Raw genomic sequence first — 25,212 nt, forward strand, 5'->3', positions numbered from 1 at the left:
TGAGCATACTTCCTCTCTTTCGCCAACCGGAATTCTCGGTCCAGCCTTGTGTTTCGCTCGGCCATGACCTGGTTCCAGATCACTCGGCGTGTCTCCATGGGTATATCATCCCCATACTCGGCCACTCGCTGCCTCACCTCGGCCAGCCAATCATCTCCAGAGCCAGAACCTTCCATACTAGTCTGCTCCCAGGGGTGCTGCACGAGTGCTAGCGTTGCCCTCAATTTGTAAATCCAAACAGTGTCTCTGAGCTGCTTTACCTCGCACTAGGACGCCATCCCACCGCTTGCCACCAATGTAACGGATCACCTGGCACCCCGACTTGGTACCTCTGTTAATGGATGCTCCTAGTGCTTCCTGAGGACTCCAAGCACTCTGGCAGACACCATAATCACCGAATCCGAGAAACCTTTAAATTCTCCCAAGCGTATGAATGCTGTAGACCATTGAATAGGAACCATACGAATAGGCTTGTACTCCTAGCAGTCAACTGGAACAGCATACAATAAATCCTTCCCCCAATAATGAGACGACACATCACTTTGAGGGTAAAACAGGAACTCTGGACTGGCTCATCCAGCCTGGCTTTTATTTCCAACTCACACATACAGGCCACACCCAGGGGGAGGCATAAAAGAACCAATGACATAGATGTTACCTCCCACACATCCCCTCCCCTTAGTGTGACACATAATCCCATTATGCATACAGTGTAAAATATACTTTTACACAACTTTCATAACTTTAAAACCATACATCACATTCACATAAAAATACATATCAATCAATCAATCCATTCAGGGGAACAACATATTAAAAAATGGCATGAATCCGACCAGGGGTTCAAAAGTTACTAAAAGTATCTTTTGTTCCTTTCTAGCTGGCAGAAAAACATCCCCACAATGCACCCTGGTTTCCTCCCTTCTGCCCTGGAGTTAATTGGAGAAGTAATCCAATTACCCAGGACTAAAGGCAGACTCCATTAACCACATGGTTGCAAAACAACATAAAACACTTTAAAATACATAAAGTCACATTTACACATAACACACAGACATTTCACCTATCCCCAGATAGCTGGGATCTGCACGCACAAAACTACCGAATAGCGCGCAGATCCTACTCACACAGTACAATTGCCATGGAGCTAAAGTCTTTCCCATAGTCTTTCATTATATGAATAGGCTCCATGGTATGGCTATCTGGGGTATCACATTCCCATAAAGTCTGGTCCATAGTCCAAAGGCAAGAGGCGGGCAATCAGCCCCCTCCAAGGACACGTGGCGAGGTCGGTTTCGCCACATAATACACTACTGAATATATGGCCTAACTATGTATAATGCATACCTGTATATATTGCAAAAATGTACACGTTGACTACACTTTGCATTCCTAACAAATGTCATCACTGTGGATACTGCATAAGTACATAAATGGTATTACTATGTATATAGCGTCGCTAACCATGCTGCACTCTCAAACATATTGCATTACTTGCCATAACTGTATTATAGAGTTGCTAAATATGTTACATATCTACATGGACGGCAGCACTTCACAAGTCACAGTGTTAGCCATATTACAGTGCTAGATAGATGGTACTACAAAGATGATGCATAACCACATTACTGCATTACTAATATATTGTACTACTGAATATATTGCATAACTATGTTAATAACATAACCACATATACTGTATAAATGTGCACGTTGATATCTTCAAAATAAAAAATACAAAATTAAAAAAAAATTATTTAACCGTTCTTTTTTCGCCAGTTTAATCCTCAGGACTTGTAGTGATTCACCTTTCTTCCATTTATATTCAGAGCCAAACTTAATTAATAGTCCTCTTGTAAAACGTTTTAGGGTACACCATACAATTTGGTGTTGCAACTTCTCCGTTATAATTAATTTTGAAAAAATTCTCTATTTCTATTTCTATTTCGCCCCCTGATGCAATCAACTTTCATGAAGCCTCAATTTAGCCCTTGGGCTATTACCTTCCTTTATCCTAATTCTTACGAAAACTGGAGCATGATCCGATATATCTATAGAACCAATTGTGGATTTTGTGATTTTATTTAAAAGGCCCTCTTTCACAAAGAACATATCGATTCGCGAATAAGTTTGGTGTACATGCGAAAAAAATGTATAATCTCTTTCCTGAGGATTCATAGTTCGCCAGCAATCACACAGGGAATTTTTAGCTAAGAAATCGAATAAACCAAATATTCCTATATTATAGGGGTTACCATTCTCAGAATATTTATAGCTTCTGTCTTTAGTTAAGTCAACAACACTGTTGAAATCACCTATTCTAATACTACCACAAGCAACTTCACCTACGATATCCATAATTTGATCCAGCATGTCTGACGGGTTATAGTTCGGAGCATATATATTCACAAAAGTATATGTGAGACCATTAATTTTTGTAATTAAAACCTGATATCTACCATTTTTATCAATTGAATAAAACTGAATGGATAATTTCAACATTAAGTCGATTAGAAATAATAATAGCCGTTCCCCTTTTTTTCTTCTTGCCCTCTAAATTTGATGCATAAACTAATTTTTTTATATTTCCATAATCTATCAGGAGATTCAATCCAATGGGTCTCCTGAATAAATGCTACATCAATTGAGTTTTCAATTCAAAATGTATATACCGCCCCCCTTTTTGGAGGTGAATTCATGCCCTGGACATTCCAAGTGATTATTTTAAGTGACATCACTATTCCAAAAGCCCCTGTCCCATCCCAGACCGAGTCTCATATACTTAAATACAAAAAAAAGAAGAAGAAAAAAAAAAAACAGAAAAAAAAATATAAAGAATAAAAAATTAGAAATAATTGGGTTGTGAACAAAGAACCACAGAAGGGAGTAAAATACCCCCCCCTCCTTAATGATCCAAAAGGAGATCATTCCCATTTCTCCCTTGGACTAGCCTGCCCAGATATGCAGGAAAATAAGGCTCCATTGGGGAATGAGAGGAACACCTTAGTAAATACAGATTTTACCCATAAGCCAACAATTATCCACTTCTGCAGCTGCTATCATAGTTTTATCCATTAGCATCGTTTTATATTTACAAGTAATAGAGGATTAGATTATTCTATCCCTAGATTTTCTTTATATATAGATCTATGTAAGATGTTCAAACTTTAACTAATATTATTAGATTAATCATCTTATATTCATCCTTAAAGTTCCCAAATTATAAGATGTAAATATAGGTATAGATATATCATCCTATAATTTATAGCAGAAATCTCTGTACCCATAATAACATAGTAACTAACCAAAATAAGGTATATTTACAGGTAGAGAAAGAAAAAAATATATATAATAATAAAATAAACTATGTTTATTTATATTTATTTCTTAATTGTATGATTGTCTCTGAATGTCTGTGTATGTCGGTGTCTGTATGACTGTGTCTGTATGTCTGTGTATGACAGTGTCCAGGCCCAGACTGGCCATCGGGCACCGGTGGCCATGGGCCTAGGCTGGCAGGGGAGATCACAGGATCTCCCTTGCCTGTATATGCAGGGCCGGCACTATGCACTATGCATTCCATGACGGGCCGATGGGGAGATCAAAGATTTCCCTCACCGGCCCACATGTAGTATATTGCAGCCGCAATATACTACATGTAAGAGAGGGAGGGAGACAGGAGAGGAACCCGGAGGAGCTCTATCTTGCAGCTCCGTCGGGTTCATCTTGAGAGTACACCCACATACAGTACACTCCCATCATCACAGAGTACACCTTCACACGCACACACAGTGCACCCCTCACACACATCATCTCTTCACCCACATTTACACTTCTTCCCCACATACCTTCACCCCCACACACACACACACACACACATTTATATATATGCACACAATGCAACCCTAATACACATACACTCACACTGTAGCCCCTAGATGCACACATACACCCTTTACAGGCCCTCTCAACACAAACACAAAATCAAAAGCTCCTATACAGGGAGTGCAGAATTATTAGGCAAATGAGTATTTTGACCACATCATCCTCTTTATGCATGTTGTCTTACTCCAAGCTGTATTGGCTCGAAAGCCTACTACCAATTAAGCATATTAGGTGATGTGCATCTCTGTAATGAGAAGGGGTGTGGTCTAATGACATCAACACCCTATATCAGGTGTGCATAATTATTAGGCAACTTCCTTTCCTTTGGCAAAATGGGTCAAAAGAAGGACTTGACAGGCTCAGAAAAGTCAAAAATAGTGAGATATCTTGCAGAGGGATGCAGCACTCTTAAAATTGCAAAGCTTCTGAAGTGTGATCATCGAACAATCAAGCGTTTCATTCAAAATAGTCAACAGGGTCTCAAGAAGCGTGTGGAAAGATCAAGGCGCAAAATAACTGCCCATGAACTGAGAAAAGTCAAGCGTTCAGCTGCCAAGATGCCACTTGCCACCAGTTTGGCCATATTTCAGAGCTGCAACATCACTGGAGTGCCCAAAAGCACAAGGTGTGCAATACTCAGAGACATGGCCAAGGCAAGAAAGGCTGAAAGACGACCACCACTGAACAAGACACACAAGCTGAAACGTCAAGACTGGGCCAAGAAATATCTCAAGACTGATTTTTCTAAGGTTTTATGGACTGATGAAATGAGAGTGAGTCTTGATGGGCCAGATGGATGGGCCCATGGCTGGATTGGTAAAGGGCAGAGAGCTCCAGTCCGACTCAGACGCCAGCAAGGTGGAGGTGGAGTACTGGTTTGGGCTGGTATCATCAAAGATGAGCTTGTGGGGCCTTTTCGGGTTGAGGATGGAGTCAAGCTCAACTCCCAGTCCTACTGCCAGTTTCTGGAAGACACCTTCTTCAAGCAGTGGTACAGGAAGAAGTCTGCATCCTTCAAGAAAAACATGATTTTCATGCAGGACAATGCTCCATCACACGCGTCCAAGTACTCCACAGCATGGCTGGCAAGAAAGGGTATAAAAGAAGAAAATCTAATGACACGGCCTCCTTGTTCACCTGATCTGAACCCCATTGAGAACCTGTGGTCCATCATCAAATGTGAGATTTACAAGGAGGGAAAACAGTACACCTCTCTGAACAGTGTCTGGGAGGCTGTGGTTGCTGCTGCACGCAATGTTGATGGTGAACAGATCAAAACACTGACAGAATCCATGGATGGCAGGCTTTTGAGTGTCCTTGCAAAGAAAGGTGGCTATATTGGTCACTGATTTGTTTTTGTTTTGTTTTTGAATGTCAGAAATGTATATTTGTGAATGTTGAGATGTTATATTGGTTTCACTGGTAAAAATAAATAATTGAAATGGGTATATATTTGTTTTTTGTTAAGTTGCCTAATAATTATGCACAGTAATAGTCACCTGCACACACAGATATCCCCCTAAAATAGCTAAAACTAAAAACAAACTAAAAACTACTTCCAAAAATATTCAGCTTTGATATTAATGAGTTTTTTGGGTTCATTGAGAACATGGTTGTTGTTCAATAATAAAATTAATTCTCAAAAATACAACTTGCCTAATAATTCTGCACTCCCTGTACATGAGCACATGCTCACACTACAGCCCCTAGTCACACATAGTACACTATAAACATACTCCTATATAACCACACTTCACCACAGCCACTTCTAAACACCATGGAAAATTATCTTGCATCTCAGGGAACTACAGGGAGTGCTGGTGTTGTGGTTACACCAGAGCCCATCGAGTGGCCCGTGCAATTAGGGCCACCCGATGGGCATGTGTCTTCAGTGGCCCAAAACAGTTTTTGCACCAGGGCCCACTCTACGTTAGTTCCACCACTGTGCAGCAGCTTCCCTGGCACTCAAACTCTGCCCCTGCATGGAAGATCACCTCCCTGTACGCAAGCACTGCCACCAATCTCTGACTGAGACACACACTGACAGACATACACACATTTTGACAGACATACAGTGACAGGCACACACTGACTGAGACACACACATTTTCTCACACACTCACAAATTGCTATTCTTATTTTATTTAAATCCACCCAGCCTCCCTACCTTTGGGAAAGCTGAGTGGATCTTTCCCATGTACAGTTCTTTCCTGTAGAGGGGTATTTTTTATATACACCCCTATATACTTAAAGGGAAACAGGTACCCTCTCCCTCCCACCTCCCATCCTAGGTAGCTGAAGGGGTAAAAACCCCTTCAGGTCACTTACCTGAGACCCCGCCGAAGTCCCTTGGCGGTGGTTTCGGGTCGGCGTCGCTCCTCCCAGTAATTAGGTCAGCCGGTGGGCGGGACTGATCCCGCCCGCCGGCTGAGGAAACCTAATGTGCATGCGCAGCAATGCCACGCACGCGCATTAGGTCTCCCCATTGGAAAGCATTGAAAAAGATTTTTCAATGCTTTCCTATAGGGAATTGAGCGACGCTGGAGGTCCTCGCACAGTGTGAGGACGTCCAGCGACGCTCTAGCAAAGAAAATCTTTGCTATGAATCAGGAAGTGCCCTCTAGTGGCTGTCTAGCAGACAGCCACTAGAGGTGGAGTTAAGCCTGTAATGTAATTATTGCAGTTCATGAAAAACTGCAATAATTACAGTTGCAGGGTTAAGAGTAGTGGGAGTTGGCACCCAGACCACTCCAATGGGCAGAAGTGGTCTGGGTGCCTGGAGTGTCCCTTTAAGTACAATAGGGGTGTATATAAAAAAATACCCCTCTCTGTCTCATTAGAGATATCTTTGCCAGAAGCTCAAGGAAGCAAGGTGAAAGGTCAGTGTAGTACCCGCCTAGGGGGGTCTGCCTTGACGTTGGCAGGCGGGCATTCCTTCCAATGGCCATTGGAGTTACTAAACGACCTCCATTTGTTTAAATATACACTGCTCAAAAAAATAAAGGAAACACAAAAATAACACATCCTAGATCTGAATTAATTAAATATTCTTCTGAAATGCTTTGTTCTTTACATAGTTGAATGTGCTGACGACAAAATCTCACAAAAATTAAAAAATGGAAATCAAATTTTTCAACCCATGGAGATCTGGATTTGAAGTCACACTCAAAATTAAAGTGGAAAAACACACTACAGGCTGATCCAACTTTGATGTAATGTCCTTAAAACAAGTCAAAATGAAGCTCAGTAGCGTGTTTGGCCTCCACGTGGCTGTATGACCTCCCTACAACGCCTGTGTATTCTCCTGATGAGGTGGCGGATGGTCTCCTGAAGGATCTCCTCCCAGACCTGGACTAAAGCATCTGCCAACTCCTGGACAGTCTGTGGTGCAACGTGACGTTGGTGGATGGAGTGAGACATGATGTCCCAGATGTGCTCAACTGGATTCAGGTCTGGGGAACGGGCGGGCCAGTCCATAGCATCAATGCCTTCGTCTTGCAGGAACTGCTGACACACTCCAGCCACATGAGGTCTAGCATTGTCTTGCATTAGGAGGAACCCAGGGCCAATGGCACCAGCATATGGTCTCACAAGGGGTCTGAGGATCTCATCTCGGTACCTAATGGCAGTCAGGCTACCTCTGGCGAGCACATGGAGGGCTGTGTGGCCCCCCAAAGAAATGCCACCCCACACCATTACTGACCCACTGCCAAACCGGTCATGCTGGAGGATGCTGCAGGCAGCAGATCGTTCTCCACAGCGTCTCCAGACTCTGTCACATCTGTCACATGTGCTCAGTGTGGTTCTGCTTTCATCTGTGAAGAGCACAGGGCGCCAGTGGCGAATTTGCCAATCTTGGTGTTCTCTGGAAAATGCCAAACGTCCTGCACGGTGTTGGGCTGTAAGCACAACCCCCACCTGTGGATGTCGGGCCCTCATACCACCCTGATGGAGTCTGTTTCTGACCGTTTGAGCAGACACATGCACACTCTTGGCCTGCTGGAGGTCATTTTGCAGGGCTCTGGCAGTGCTCCTCCTGTTCCTCCTTGCACAAAGGCGGAGGTAGTGGTCCTGCTGCTGGGTTGTTGCCTCCTACGGCCTCCTCCACGTCTCCTGATGTACTGGCCTGTCTCCTGGTAGCACCTCCATGCTCTGGACACTACGCTGACAGACACAGCAAACCTTCTTGCCACAGCTTGCATTGATGTACCATCCTGGATGAGCTGCACTACCTGAGCCACTTGTGTGGGATGTAGAGTCTGTCTCATGCTACCACTAGAGTGAAAACACCGGCAGCATTCAAAAGTGACAAAAACATCAGCCAGGAAGCATAGGAACTGAGAAGTGGTCTGTGGTCACCAACAGGAGAACCACTCCTTTATTACGGGTGTCTTGCTAATTGCCTATAATTTCCACCTGTTGTCTATCCCATTTGCACAACAGTATGTGAAATTGATTGTCACTCAGTGTTGCTTCCTAAGTGGACAGTTTGATTTCACAGAAGTGTGATTGACTTGGAGTTACATTGTGTTGTTTAAGTGTTCCCTTTTTTTTTTTTGAGCAGTGTACATAGGGATTTAGGAGAGAGCGCAGGTAACTTTCTCTTTTGTTTTAAAAAAAATAGGACCAGCGCGCCAAAGCACTTTAAGATCTTGATTTGGCAAAGTACTACTAAAAGGTTAAAATCAAAGAAGAAAAGTAGTATATTTGTTTGAATATACACAGGGATTTGGGAAAGAGCGCAGGTAACTTTGGTTTTTACTGTATGTATTGGGGCTAATGTGTACTATGGTCATTGCCGCCGGCGAAGAGTAATGGGAGATTGAGGCCAGGACTTGTTTTTTTTGTATTTGTATTCACTTTTGTATCACACAGCTATGTTACAATGCTCCCGCCCATCCCATGTGTTCGCTATTAAGGGTTAATAAGCATGTAGAGGTTTATATATAAAAATACCACTCTCTGTCTCATTAGAGATATCTTTGCCAGAAGCTCAAGGAAGTAAGGTGAATAGTCAGTGTAGGACCCATCTAAGAGGTTTGCAGGTGGTCAGTCACTACTAAAAAGTTGCCTACCCCTGCTTTAGGGGTAGCTTCCACACTATAGACAGGAGTTTAAATCTTCCGAGTTACATACTTTATTTATTAGTAGACAAGTGCTTAATTTGCTCATTATATGATTGACAGTTTACATGCAGCATATTTCAACCTTTTTAATTCCTATTGCTTCCTGTCAATCAAAGTGATACTTTTGTAGACAAGTTACCAAGCCAATAAATGTGTAAGAGTGGATTATGGGAGTATCTGTGGGATTAAAAATCATTCACTCCATGCAACTCTGTTTACCTCATTCCAGTGTTGCTCCTGTAGTGGTCATATAGGAAGCAAAATGTGAAAAATAAAGGTCAGAAGTGCAGCAGGCTTGCACGTGCACCAAAAGGCTAGTGGTTTATTGAAGATACAGAAATACAAATGTATGATAAGTCACAGACCTGAAATGTTTGCATTTCTGTATGTCTGACAATAAACCCTGGTAGAACATCTAACAATAACATAAAGAAAAGCGAAGGTGTCTTTATTTGTTAAATATATATCGACAACCTGATATACTAGTATCCCTTCAGTCAGGCAACTGTGGTGTCCTTTATTGTACAGCTGTCATATGAATTGTAAATAGAATAATAGAAAGTTAATAAAAGTATACTGATTAGCCAAAGAAGATCACACAAAAGAGCTACTATAGCTCAAATTGCGGAAAAAACTTAATGCTGGCCATGATAGAAAGGTGTCAGAACACACAGTGCATCACAGTTTGCTATGTATGGGACTGCAAAGCTGCAGACCAGTCAGACTGCCCAAGATGACTGCCGAACGTACCTTCAATGGGAACATAAGCACCAGAACAAGACAATGGTAGAAGGTTGCCTGTTTTTTTTTTTAGGTCTAGTGCATGGCGGAGTTCATGTGTGTTGTTTACCGGGAGAAGAGATGGCAGAGGCAGTGTTATGTGCTGGGCAATGTTCTACTGGAAAACTTTGGGTCCTGGTATTCATGTGGATGTTACTTTGACAGAGGCCTCTTTCAGCAGGATAATGCCACACTGCAAACATTGTTCAGGAATGGTTTGAGGAAAATGACAAACAGTTATTATTATTATTATTATGTTATTATTTATATAGCGCCAACAAATTCCACAGCGCTTACAGTGGGTAGACGAACAAATATGTAGTTGTAACCAGAAAAGTTGGACACACAGGAACAGAGGGGTTGAGGGCCCTGCTCAATGAGCTTACATGCCAGAGGGAGTGAGGTAAAGTGACACAAAAGGTAAGGATAGTATTAGACTAATGACAGTTGCAAGAGAGGAATCAGTCAGAAGCTATTAACAGTTTAATTGATACGCTTTTATGAAGAAGTTGGTTTTTAATGATTTTTTTTGAGGAGTGGAGACTGGGTGAGCATCTAACGGAGGAGGGAAGTGAGTTCCACAGGAACGGTGTAGCCCTCGAGAAGTCTTGAAGGCGAGCATCAGAGGTGGGAGTCAGAGACACTAGTCAACAGGGACAGGGACGGGGAGAGATCATGAGAGGACAGATTTGCGTGTCATCCGCATAGAAATTATATTGGAAGCCAAAGGAGCTAATGAGTTTACCAAAGGAGACAGTATAGATGGATAACAGTAGGGGACCAAGGACTGAACCTTGGGGGACACCAACAGAGAGGAGTTGGGGAGAAGAAGCAGAGCCAGAGAAAGAAACACTGAAATATGCTGGGAGAGGTAGGAGGAGCACAGGAGAGAGCAATATCTTGTAGACTGATTTTGCGGAGGATGAGAAGAAGCTGTTGATGATCAACAGTGTCAAAAGCTGCAGAAAGGTCAAGGAGAATTAGGATAGAGTAGTGACCACAAGATTTTGCAGCGAGTAGATCATTGGATACTTTGGTCAGTGACGTTTCCACAGAGTTCATGGAAACCAGTCTGAAGCGGGTCTAGCAGAGAGTTGGACTCGAGGAAGTCTGTCAATCTCGCATACACAACTCTTTCAAGGATCTTGGATGCAAAAGGCAGTAGCGAGATAGGATGGTAATTAGATGGGGAGTTAGGGTCAAGGTTGGGCTTCTTTAGAATTGGGGTTATAGTTGCATGTTTGAAGGGCGATGGAAATATGCGAGAGGAGAGAGAGAGATTGAGAATATTAGTAAGAGGTAGAGAAAGAGAAGAAGACAGAGTACGGATAAGATGCGAGGGAATTGGATCTAGGGAGCAGGTGGTGGGGCGGGAGGACTGGAGCAGAGCAGAAACCTCTTCCGCTGTAGCGGGTGCGAATGAACATAAAACAGCAGAGGGAGTGAGGTTAGGGGAAGTATTGCAAAGGGAAGAAGAAAGATGAGAGATCTCTTCCCTGATTGTAAAGATCTTGGCAGTGAACTGAGTTACAAAGTCTGAGGCGGTCAAGTTAGTAGGTGGAGGAGGAACAATAGGGCGAAGAAGAGAGTTAAATGTGTGAAATAGTTGTTTGGGTTCGCAGGAGAGTGTGATTATGAGGGTATTGAAGTAATTTACTTTTGCAGAGGAAAGAGCTAAGCTGTATGAGTGCAGCATAAATTTATAGTGGAGAAAAAAGTCTTTAAAACCCTCAGATGGAGGTTTAAATTTCCCTAATATACATTTTATGTATTGGGCGAACAAATTAACTCATGTATATAGAACCCAGGTAGAAACTGCTATGAATGAACCCTGGTTTAAAATGGAAATGGGAGATTTAGGACTGAAAAACGCAGAAGGTCTAATTTGGAATACAAACCATATCGAAAAAATGGGTATAGATATTAAGAACAATAAAATATGGTCACAGCTTAAGCCAATGTGGGAAGAGATTAAAGGGAAATTGGGCCTGAGATATGCAATATTTGATTCCTCTTCGCTGGGTGTAATTGAAGCTAATATTAAGGATATATCATTGGAATGTTGGAGAAAGTGCGGGATAAAGAAAATATCACAGGTTCTAGATAATGATAAGTTAATGTCTTTGAGTCCCTAAAAGAAAGAGTCCAGATATCAAGTACTGGGATTTTTTCTTATTTAAGGGTCAAATACTTTTTACATAAATTTTTAGTTATACCATTAGAGAAATCCCCAAGGCTATTGAGATCTCTCTTTTCAAATGAGGCCTCACCTAAAATTTTAGCTAAGGCAATAGAAATTATGGGAAATATTAACTATGTGGTAGCTGCCCCTCAAATAATTAAGTGGGAAAGAGACTTAAATTGTCAACTAGATAAGCATGAATGGTATCTCGTAGAAACTCATTATAAAGTTATGAATAGATGGCATTTGGTTTCCAAAAGGCTAGCGCAGATGTACCCTAATACATCTTCGTCGTGTTGGAGATGTGGTAGAGAGGAAGGGACTTATCTCCACATATGGTGGAGTTGTTCAGAGATCCAGCAGTTAATAGATTGGCTATATAAATTCATTGTAGATACGACGAAGATGGTGATGGATAGAAAACCTGTTGTGCTATTGCATATGCACTGGCCAAGATTATCTTATAGAATAGAATGTTTCTTGATTCAGTGTTTTGTAGCTTTCAAAATAGTAATTGCTCGGCATTGGAGAAATAATCAAAGATTATCAGGAGAAATAATTAAAGACCAAATCTTGATGCATATTAAGATGGAGAGGGACTTAAGTATCCCTTTTTTGAAAAATCCAAAAAGATATAGGTTTTGGCAAGACTGGGCAAATGAAATCCAGTAATGTATTTTGAGCTGTTAGATGCTGGGCTGCTGATGATGTGGGCATGATGTCTTATATTTGTGTTTGTATGAGATGTTTGTAACATACAGTTATGTAACATTGATGCTAGACACCTCATGTATGTCCTATTAAGAGTTTATAAGTATGTAAGGGCAGCACCCCTTCCTGTCTCAATAGTGAAATTTGCCTTTTAGATGATACCGACATGGGGATCTATGTGTATGTACAAGGTATGTAGGGGGTTATAAAATAGTACCCCTCCAAGTTTCATTAGAGATGTTTACAATGTATTTTGTTTTTACTATAATAATCAACCTCTGGGCATAAACTTGTCCTTCTTCTACCTCCTGACCCCACAGAGATAAATGTCTATTAATGTATATAGTCATGTAATGTATATCTGATATGATGTATTATCTACTTACTTATTCCCATCCATTGACTGTATTGGAAGTAAAGAGAAAAGACTAAAGTGAAATAGTAGCACCAATAAAGATGAAACAGTTGGGCGTCTATTCCACAAAATGATATCTCAAAATTTAAAGTTAAAAATAATTATGGGGTTTACCCTTTATTTAGCCGCTTACGGACAAAACAAACACACAGTGTAATAATGGTGAAAAACTAGTGTAAACTAAAGGTGAATTAAAAACTGGGTGGATGCAGTTTGGATATTCCCCAGCAGTAGTAAGGGTGGCAAAGAAAAATATCTGAGATATAGTGTTGAGTACAGGATACGGTATACACTGTGTGCAGAATTATTAGGCAAATGAGTATTTTGACCACATCATCCTCTTTATGCAAGTTGTCTTACTCCAAGCTGTATAGGCTCGAAAGCCTACTACCAATTAAGCATATTAGGTGATGTGCATCTCTGTAATGAGAAGGGGTGTGGTTTAATGACATCAACACCCTATATCAGGTGTGCATAATTATTAGGCAACTTCCTTTCCTTTGGCAAAATGGGTCAAAAGAAGGACTTGACAGGCTCAGAAAAGTCAAAAATAGTGAGATATCTTGCAGAGGGATGCAGCACTCTTAAAATTGCAAAGCTTCTGAAGCGTGATCATCGAACAATCAAGCGTTTCATTCAAAATAGTCAACAGGGTCGCAAGAAGCGTGTGGAGAAACCAAGGCACAAAATAACTGCCCATGAACGGAGAAAAGTCAAGCGTGCAGCTGCCAAGATGCCACTTGCCACCAGTTTGGCCATATTTCAGAGCTGTAACATCACTGGAGTGCCCGAAAGCACAAGGTGTGCAATACTCAGAGACATGGCCAAGGTAAGAAAGGCTGAAAGACGACCACCACTGAACAAGACACACAAGCTGAAACGTCAAGACTGGGCCAAGAAATATCTCAAGACTGATTTTTCTAAGGTTTTATGGACTGATGAAATGAGAGTGAGTCTTGATGGGCCAGATGGATGGATTGGTAAAGGGCAGAGAGCTCCAGTCCGACTCAGACGCCAGCAAGGTGGAGGTGGAGTACTGGTTTGGGCTGGTATCATCAAAGATGAGCTTGTGGGACCTTTTCGGGTTGAGGATGGAGTCAAGCTCAACTCCCAGTTTCTGGAAGACACCTTCTTCAAGCAGTGGTACAGGAAGAAGTCTGCATCCTTCAAGAAAAACATGATTTTCATGCAGGACAATGCTCCATCACACGCGTCCAAGTACTCCACAGCGTGGCTGGCAAGAAAGGGTATAAAAGAAGAAAATCTAATGACATGGCCTCCTTGTTCACCTGATCTGAACCCCATTGAGAACCTGTGGTCCATCATCAAATGTGAGATTTACAAGGAGGGAAAACAGTACACCTCTCTGAACAGTGTCTGGGAGGCTGTGGTTGCTGCTGCACGCAATGTTGATGGTGAACAGATCAAAACACTGACAGAATCCATGGATGGCAGGCTTTTGAGTGTCCTTGCAAAGAAAGGTGGCTATATTGGTCACTGATTTGTTTTTGTTTTGTTTTTGAATGTCAGAAATGTATATTTGTGAATGTTGAGATGTTATATTGGTTTCACTGGTAAAAATAAATAATTGAAATGGGTATATATTTGTTTTTTGTTAAGTTGCCTAATAATTATGCACAGTCATAGTCACCTGCACACACAGATATCCCCCTAAAATAGCTATAACTAAAAACAAACTAAAAACTACTTCCAAAAATATTCAGCTTTGATATTAATGAGTTTTTTGGATTCATTGAGAACATGGTTGTTGTTCAATAATAAAATTAATCCTCAAAAATACAACTTGCCTAATAATTCTGCACTCCCTGTATAGTATAATCTATATTCGGTCAGATATTTAAGGCACCCTAACCCTACATGCATGAAGGGCTTAGTATATATCCCGGCTATTAAACGTGGAGCTACAGTTCCTATCTATAGATTCTAATGGTAGATGCATATAATTAGGAACAAACACACATAATCCCTGTGTAGTCATATGGTGTCCGTCCAAATTTAAATTCGTTATATAGAGTCTATAATAAGCTGGAGGAGAGTGTACACTAGAAATGCCACTCTATATTTACAGCAGAATGGTGGTACGTACGGAACTGCTCAGTCAATGAGGGCAGAAGTCAGTATCCATTAGTCTATACACATCTCTAATGGATAAAAAATAGGAGCATTTACACCAGATATTGCCAGGTTAGAGTATCTCAGAGGCAGACTTAGTATTTATCTAGTAGCCTACAGAGGATAGAAGTAACCTAGTCCCAACTAACCTTTGTAGTTGATTAAGTCGGAATGCAGTTATTGGACCCTGCTAGACAGCTGATAATACAGGGTATGCCTGTGGGACTTATATGAAACACACCTATACAGAGTATCTCCCAAAGAGATCAGCAATAATATTGAATATATAAGTATATCGGTTGAGAGTGTGTGAATCAGCCGGTCCAGTTCCTATGTACACTTAGTTAAACTGCTGCTTCGAGGCAGCCTGCCGCTATATAGTGCAGGAAGATAGTCCAGCTGACCATAATAGTATCCCACTCCGGTCTGACTCATAAGTGTATTCAATTAAATTAGATAGACTGCTGCTTCGAGGCAGCCTAGTGTTATGTATGCCCCACAGACTGTCTAGCTGACTAAAGAGGTTTAAACTGCCTCAAAATAGTCTCTCTCTATGTATATGGGCATAAACTGCAGAGCCCCCTATTCCTAAGAGCTGCCAGGACTGGGCATTACTGCTGCTATTAGAGAGATAGCCTAGCAGTCTCTGGTCCAAGCACAGTCACCCGATCCATAACAGTAGCAGACTTCCCCCATTATAAAGTTAGCCAAATGCATCCCCCAGTATTAAAAAACGAAATACGGCAAAACGCTTGACGCGCGTTTCGGCGTGCTCACACGCCTTTGTCAAGAGCTACTGGCACAGCTGAGGGGAAATGAATATAAACCGAGGAAAGTCCCACCCATCTAACCGTGTCTTCCAATCGGCACGGTTGCAGACTAACCGAGGGCGGGGTTAGACCTCGATACACATACTCATTACTCATAGGCTCATTCATTGGAGAGTCACGTGTCTCCAACATATCGGTTGCGTTAGCGGTCACCATGGTGACGTAAATAACCTCGTGGTGTGCGCGCGCAGTGTCTAATAGCTGCACATAGTCCTAAATTTAGAACCCCAGTACCTACATTCAGTCTCCACTAAATTTGTCCTAAAAAAGGCGAAATGGCTGAACTGACTTCAAATCGTTATGGGAAGTTTATCCTCAGAGTTGATCCACTTGCTTAATAGGGGAATCTAAACTGTGATTATCTCGATCTAAAACAAGAGGTTAGATCGCTGTATCTATTCCCAATAGGATTCATCAAAAAACTTCCACATAAAGAGTCATTCGCTGTAGTGGGTTACTGATATGTGTAAATGTACCTTTGAGCTAGCGCACACCATTAATATTATGCCAAATGAGTTTAATTGAGTTCAAGATCCAAGATAACTTTTCATTTATTTTATCATTTATTTACATATATTGACTAACATGGTAGATTAGTGACCAAACTGTCTTGTATCATTTGTCCAGTAATGGACCCAAATGTACATAAAACCACCTACCTACATGTTCTATAGTCATCATCTTAGTATATTGGACCTGTGCCAGGCAGGGGTGTATTTGCCGCGAGGCAAACAAGGCATTTGCCTTGGGCGGCATTTTTCAGGGGGCGGCAAAAAAAGCCGCCCCCAAATGCCCAGGGCAAATGCCTTGTTAGCCTTGCGGCTAACAAGGCATGCTGGGCGGCCGGCGGGCTGCTGGGAAGTGCGGGTAGGTGGGCGGCCGGCGAGGGAGCACTTCCTCTGAGCGGTCTGCTCAGCTCCCTCGCGCGCCGCAGAGTGATGCTGGGAGCCGGAATATGACGTCATATTCCGGCTCCGCCTCCCAGCATCACTCTGCGGCGCGCGAGGGAGCTGAGCAGACCGCTCAGAGGAAGTGCTCCCTCGCCGGCCGCCCACCTACCCGCACTTCCCAGCAGCCACTGGACCACCAGGGAGACAGATATCCCCCCCCCAGCTTTCCCAAAGGTAAGGAGGCTGGGGGGGTTAAATACAAAAAAAAAAAAATGTATTAAATATGTGAGTGATTGAGTGTGTTTGTATGTCTGTGTATGTCTGTTAGTGTGTGTGTGTATGTCTGTTAGTGTGTGTGTGTGTGTGTATGTCTGTAAGTGTATGTCTGTAAGTGTGTGTATGTCTGTTAGTGGGTCTGTGTGTGTGTCTGTTAGTTTGTGTGTGTGTATGTCTGTTAGTGTGTGTATGTCTGTTAGTGTGTGTATGTGTGTGTGTGTGTATGTCTGTATGTGTGTGTGTGTATGTCTCTATGTGTGTGGGTCTGTGTGTGTGTGTGTTAGTGTGTGTGTGTCTGTTAGACTGTGTGTGTGTCTGTTAGACTGTGTGTGTGTCTGCTAGTGAGTGTGTTTCTGTTACCTAGTGTATGCGTATTTGTCAGTGAATGTGTGTGTGTGTGTATTTAGAAGGCGGGACGGGGGAAGGGTTCGGTGGGGGTGGCGCGGGTGGGGGGGGGAGGGTTGGGTGAGGGTGGCGTGGGTGGGAGGGGGGCGCCTGAGTTTTGTCCTGCCTAGGGCAGCACAAAACCAGGATACACCACTGGTGCCAGGTATAGGGTATATATAGTGCAAAATTATTATATACATGTCAGGATCGGGACAGGGATCCAACACGCAGAGTACAAAGAGTAGCAGATACGTATACCGGACCTTAGAATGGCCGGACTTAACGTAATACTACGTATAGAATGGTCAGGGACAAGCCGAGGTCGAGGGAACGAGAAGACAGGTAAGCGAGAGACAAGCCGGGTCAAGGGTAACAGAGAAGACAGGTAAGTAATAACAAAGCCGGGTCAGAACCAAAAGACAAGAGAATACAAGAGCACTGTGTGACTAGGCTGGCTAGAACCACGACAGGGCAATGAGCAAATGCTGAGAGGTCCCTTAAATACCCTGGTTCTAGAGACTAATCACGCCTCCGCCGAGACCTGATTCGTGTCCGGGATTTGACTGACAGGTCGGGCTAGAATAGCGTCATGACGTCGACTATTGAGCGTCACGTTACAAAAAGGCATAGTTCTCTCGCGGCCGGCGTTTACATGCGCGAGGGGACCGCGAGGAACGGGAGAATCATGCCGTCTGGATGGAAAAACGTCTAAGTCTCTACCCGTCTCAGGGGTAGAGACTACAGGTACCCTGACAATACAGATCAAAAAAATTATAATTATAAAATGACAATATATACAGGTGACGGCTTATTCTTAACAGAATAATGCCATTCATTTATCTATTTGTGTTGACTGGAATTTTGGTGTTTTACGTGCGTGTGTTGCATGGTCAGAGAGGTGTGGGTCACGGAATTGAGAGTGGATCCTGTGCTGATGGTTATATGTAGGGGGAAAAAGAGAAGCCTTTGTTTAGGCCTTTTGGGCTCAGGGTCTTGAGTTTGTATATCCACCTACACTCCTTTTGACGTAAAAGTTTGTCAAAGTCACCTCGTCTCTGATCACGTTTTACCCATTCCAATCCGCAAAACCTAATCTCACTCGAGACACCCTCATGAAAATTCTTCAGATGTCTGGAGATTGGGGTTTCCATGCGGTTTTTTGGGGACCTCACGTGCTCTTTGATCCGTTCCTTGAACGGTCTGAAGGTTTTACCCACATATAACATACTGCAGCTACAGACTAGAAGGTATACCAAACCAGCTGTGTTGCAGTTGAAAAAATGGGTAATCTCAAAAACTTGTTGTCCATCACTGTCTTGGACTTTCTTTGAATCGCGTAAGATATATTTGCACGCGACACATCTGCCGCACCCGAAAGAACCACATGGGGGATTACGTCCTAACCATGTTGTTTTACTCTGTTTTATTGAAAAATGACTTGGTACTAGCATATCGCGGAGGTTTTTGCCTCTACGAGCTGTGATGGTTGCTTTAGAGCTAAGGACGTCTTTCAGGTGGACATCCTTCAGGAGGATGGGCCAGAATTTCTCAATAGAGTTCTTCACTGTGTTCCATCCTGTGTCGAAAGTTCCAATCATACGGATGAGCTTATTAGATGGTGTTTGTTTCGGTTGATCCAGGATAAGATCATCTCTATCCATTTCTAGGGCTCGTCTATATGCCTTTTTCAGACATTTGTTCGGGTAGCCTTTTTCCCGGAATTGTTGCCTTAATAGGGCTGCTTTTATTTTAAAGTCCGATAAATCTGTACAATTCCTGTGTACCCTTAGGTATTGTCCGACTGGTATGCCCTGCTTCAGAGGCCTAGGGTGACAACTGTCCCATCTCAAGAGTGCATTAGATGCAGTTGGCTTCTTATAAAGGGTTGTTTTCAGAGAGCCATTTGTGTTAATGGAGATGGTTATGTCCAAGAAATTCAGTGATTGTCCCCCAAATTCTGCTGTAAATTTAAGGTTCTCTTCGTTGATGTTCAGAAGGGAGGCAAACTCATTGAATTCATCTTCTATACCTAGCCAGACAATAAAGATGTTGTCTATATACCTGAGCCATGTATGTATTTTGGGTATATATGTCAGGAGGGTATCCGATTTCATAATTTGTGACTCCCACCAGCCTAGATGGAGATTGGCGTAGGAGGGTGCACACGCCGTGCCCATCGCTGTCCCCCTTATTTGGTGAAAGAATTTGTCATGAAACAAAAAGTAATTATGGGACAGGATATACCCTAGTAGTTTCAATACAAATCTTGTGTGAAGGGTATGAATTGGGCCTCTCTGATCTAAAAAGTATTTTGTGTGCTCAATGCCTCGTTCATGGGGGATTGAAGAGTACAGCGCCTCAACATCAAGGCTACACAGTCTTGCTGAACTAGGTAGTTGTAGGCTCGAGAATAGTGACAGTGCCTGTTTTGTGTCCCTAATATACGAGGGAAGTTGTTCCACAAAAGGTCTCAGTATTTTCTCGATGTAAAGGCTACCATTCTGTGTTAGATTATCAACACCGGAGACGATGGGACGACCCGGTGGATATTGTGTGTCTTTATGGATTTTGGGCAGGCAGTAGAAGGTTGCTATCCTGGGACAGCGATTCAAAATGAATTCGTATTCGTCCCTGGATAGCAACCCCCCACTGCGGCCCTCATCCAGTATCTCCTTGTATTTGGATAGAAAGAGATTTGTGGGGTCAGTTTTCAGCAACATATATGTGTCGTCATTTCCCAATACTCTCTGTACCATGTTTTTATAATCAGATGTATTCATGACCACCACATTGCCCCCCTTGTCGGCTGGTTTAATGACCAGCTGGTCATTCTCTTTCAGTGACTTCAAAGCTGTTTGTTCAGTTCTGGAGAGATTGTCATTAGGGAAAGATTCAAAAATACTACTATCTATACCCTCGATTTCACTCTTAACTGCTTCTAAGAACAGATCTAGGTTCCTAAAGCTAGAGAAGTTTGGAGTGAATCGGCTCTTAGGTTTCAATTTAGTGTAGTCAGTATGTAGCTGGACATCATTTTCGTCCAAAAGAGATACTAGTGTATTCACCAATGCTAGATCTTTACAGGATAGACCATAGGCTCTTGCTATTTTCTCTTCATTAATAGTGTGATATTTATGTAGGGCCAGTTTTCGTACGAATAAATGTAGATCCTTGATCCAAGTAAATTTGTCGAAAACGGGCGTTGGTACAAATGACAATCCCCTCTCCAGAACCCTAATATGATGTACATTCAGCTCATATGTGGACAGATTTATCACATGTTGTTTTTGTATCGAGGTTAGTGGGGTCTTTACATTACTAGTTAGTAGCGTCTCCTGCGTGTCCTCCCTCTTCCCCTCCCTCCTCCTCCCCTGCTCGGGTTCCTGAATTGATAGCGTGTTTGGTAGTTGGGGATGTCTTCTTGTTGACCCAACTCTAAAAAATTAACGCCTTTCTTAAGGATACCCCGGGGATTGTTGGGGTTGGGGGTTGAGGGGGTTTGTTGTAGATCTACAGGCGTCTGTTGTGCATTGGAATCTGTGTCTGAGGAGTCATAATCTGACGTCAGGTTATTCTCAGAGTTGGTTCTCAGACGTCGATTTGGGAATCTATACACATTACCCAATTGGTAGTCCTTAAGGTCCCTCATGAATTTATGGTGTTTTCTGGTTTTGATGGATTCTTGATATCTATCAAGATTATTCTTAAGTTTACTTTCTAGAATTACGAAGTTCGATTCGCTTTTAAACTGATTGAGCTTGTCAATTTCTTCGTCTAGTTTTTGGTTCACGTTACCTAATTTTTCTTTTTCGAAGGTACAGATTATCTCCATGAATTTCATAGAGCACGTTCCGGCTGCTAGTTCCCACTGTTTAGTGAACTCAGGGTTCTCATTGTAAGTTGTCGGGATATTACGTACTCTAAGACCCCTAGGGATCATTTCTTTTTTTATATAATTGTCAAGTGAAGAAATCTCCCAACATGTTTTTATTTGTTGTTTGTATAGCTTGGTAACTGAATTAAATGAATAATAGATATCAGTCGATGTCTGGCCTCTTTCTAGATTTTCGTTAGAGAACACATTATCCGCGTCCTTACACCAAATATTAAAGTCCTGTTTATTTGACACGAAACCTGCCATTGTCTAATAGAATTTTTTGATTTGTAACCCAGGTACTAAAACCTAAAAATCAATATAGAAAAAAGAAAGGAACACTGTGGAGTGGATCAAGTCCACACCTAGATTCCTGAGGGGTTACAGAGATATCAGGGGGCATGAACCCCAAACGCTAGTAAAGAGAAAAGACTAAAGTGAAATAGTAGCACCAATAAAGATGAAACAGTTGGGCGTCTATTCCACAAAATGATATCTCAAAATTTAAAGTTAAAAATAATTATGGGGTTTACCCTTTATTTAGCCGCTTACGGACAAAACAAACACACAGTGTAATAATGGTGAAAAACTCGTGTAAACTAAAGGTGAATTAAAAACTGGGTGGATGCAGTTTGGATATTCCCCAGCAGTAGTAAGGGTGGCAAAGAAAAATATCTGAGATATAGTGTTGAGTACAGGATACGGTATATAGTATAATCTATATTCGGTCAGATATTTAAGGCACCCTAACCCTACATGCATGAAGGGCTTAGTATATATCCCGGCTATTAAACGTGGAGCTACAGTTCCTATCTATAGATTCTAATGGTAGATGCATATAATTAGGAACAAACACACATAATCCCTGTGTAGTCATATGGTGTCCGTCCAAATTTAAATTCGTTATATAGAGTCTATAATAAGCTGGAGGAGAGTGTACACTAGAAATGCCACTCTATATTTACAGCAGAATGGTGGTACGTACGGAACTGCTCAGTCAATGAGGGCAGAAGTCAGTATCCATTAGTCTATACACATCTCTAATGGATAAAAAATAGGAGCATTTACACCAGATATTGCCAGGTTAGAGTATCTCAGAGGCAGACTTAGTATTTATCTAGTAGCCTACAGAGGATAGAAGTAACCTAGTCCCAACTAACCTTTGTAGTTGATTAAGTCGGAATGCAGTTATTGGACCCTGCTAGACAGCTGATAATACAGGGTATGCCTGTGGGACTTATATGAAACACACCTATACAGAGTATCTCCCAAAGAGATCAGCAATAATATTGAATATATAAGTATATCGGTTGAGAGTGTGTGAATCAGCCGGTCCAGTTCCTATGTACACTTAGTTAAACTGCTGCTTCGAGGCAGCCTGCCGCTATATAGTGCAGGAAGATAGTCCAGCTGACCATAATAGTATCCCACTCCGGTCTGACTCATAAGTGTATTCAATTAAATTAGATAGACTGCTGCTTCGAGGCAGCCTAGTGTTATGTATGCCCCACAGACTGTCTAGCTGACTAAAGAGGTTTAAACTGCCTCAAAATAGTATCTCTCTATGTATATGGGCATAAACTGCAGAGCCCCCTATTCTTAAGAGCTGCCAGGACTGGGTATTACTGCTGCTATTAGAGAGATAGCCTAGCAGTCTCTGGTCCAAGCACAGTCACCCGATCCATAACAGTAGCAGACTTCCCCCATTATAAAGTTAGCCAAATGCATCCCCCAGTATTAAAAAACGAAATACGGCAAAACGCTCGACGCGCATTTCGGCGTGCTCACACGCCTTTGTCAAGAGCTACTGGCACAGCTGAGGGGAAATGAATATAAACCGAGGAAAGTCCCGCCCATCTAACCGTGTCTTCCAATCGGCACGGTTGCAGACTAACCGAGGGCGGGGTTAGACCTCGATACACATACTCATTACTCATAGGCTCATTCATTGGAGAGTCACGTGTCTCCAACATATCGGTTGCGTTAGCGGTCACCATGGTGACGTAAATAACCTCGTGGTGTGCGCGCGCAGTGTCTAATAGCTGCACATAGTCCTAAATTTAGAACCCCAGTACCTACATTCAGTCTCCACTAAATTTGTCCTAAAAAAGGCGAAATGGCTGAACTGACTTCAAATCGTTATGGGAAGTTTATCCTCAGAGTTGATCCACTTGCTTAATAGGGGAATCTAAACTGTGATTATCTCGATCTAAAACAAGAGGTTAGATCGCTGTATCTATTCCCAATAGGATTCATCAAAAAACTTCCACATAAAGAGTCATTCGCTGTAGTGGGTTACTGATATGTGTAAATGTACCTTTGAGCTAGCGCACACCATTAATATTATGCCAAATGAGTTTAATTGAGTTCAAGATCCAAGATAACTTTTCATTTATTTTATCATTTATTTACATATATTGACTAACATGGTAGATTAGTGACCAAACTGTCTTGTATCATTTGTCCAGTAATGGACCCAAATGTACATAAAACCACCTACCTACATGTTCTATAGTCATCATCTTAGTATATTGGACCTGTGCCAGGTATAGGGTATATATAGTGCAAAATTACTATATACAGATCAAAAAAATTATAATTATAAAATGACAATATATGCAGGTGACGGCTTATTCTTAACAGAATAATGCCATTCATTTATCTATTTGTGTTGACTGGAATTTTGGTGTTTTACGTGCGTGTGTTGCATGGTCAGAGAGGTGTGGGTCACGGAATTGAGAGTGGATCCTGTGCTGATGGTTATATGTAGGGGGAAAAAGAGAAGCCTTCGTTTAGGCCTTTTGGGCTCAGGGTCTTGAGTTTGTATATCCACCTACACTCCTTTTGACGTAAAAGTTTGTCAAAGTCACCTCGTCTCTGATCACGTTTTACCCATTCCAATCCGCAAAACCTAATCTCACTTGAGACACCCTCATGAAAATTCTTCAGATGTCTGGAGATTGGGGTTTCCATGCGGTTTTTTGGGGACCTCACGTGCTCTTTGATCCGTTCCTTGAACGGTCTGAAGGTTTTACCCACATATAACATACTGCAGCTACAGACTAGAAGGTATACCAAACCAGCTGTGTTGCAGTTGAAAAAATGGGTAATCTCAAAAACTTGTTGTCCATCACTGTCTTGGACTTTCTTTGAATCGCGTAAGATATATTTTTTTAATACTGGGGGATGCATTTGGCTAACTTTATAATGGGGGAAGTCTGCTACTGTTATGGATGGGGTGACTGTGCTTGGACCAGAGACTGCTAGGCTATCTCTCTAATAGCAGCAGTAATACCCAGTCCTGGCAGCTCTTAGGAATAGGGGGCTCTGCAGTTTATGCCCATATACATAGAGAGAGACTATTTTGAGGCAGTTTAAACCTCTTTAGTCAGCTAGACAGTCTGTGGGGCATACATAACACTAGGCTGCCTCGAAGCAGCAGTCTATCTAATTTAATTGAATACACTTATGAGTCAGACCGGAGTGGGATACTATTATGGTCAGCTGGACTATCTTCCTGCACTATATAGCGGCAGGCTGCCTCGAAGCAGCAGTTTAACTAAGTGTACATAGGAACTGGACCGGCTGATTCACACACTCTCAACCGATATACTTATATATTCAATATTATTGCTGATCTCTTTGGGAGATACTCTGTATAGGTGTGTTTCATATAAGTCCCACAGGCATACCCTGTATTATCAGCTGTCTAGCAGGGTCCAAT

Source organism: Pelobates fuscus, chromosome 13, assembly GCF_036172605.1.
Source record: "Pelobates fuscus isolate aPelFus1 chromosome 13, aPelFus1.pri, whole genome shotgun sequence".
In the NCBI taxonomy this organism is placed as follows: Eukaryota; Metazoa; Chordata; class Amphibia; order Anura; family Pelobatidae; genus Pelobates; species Pelobates fuscus.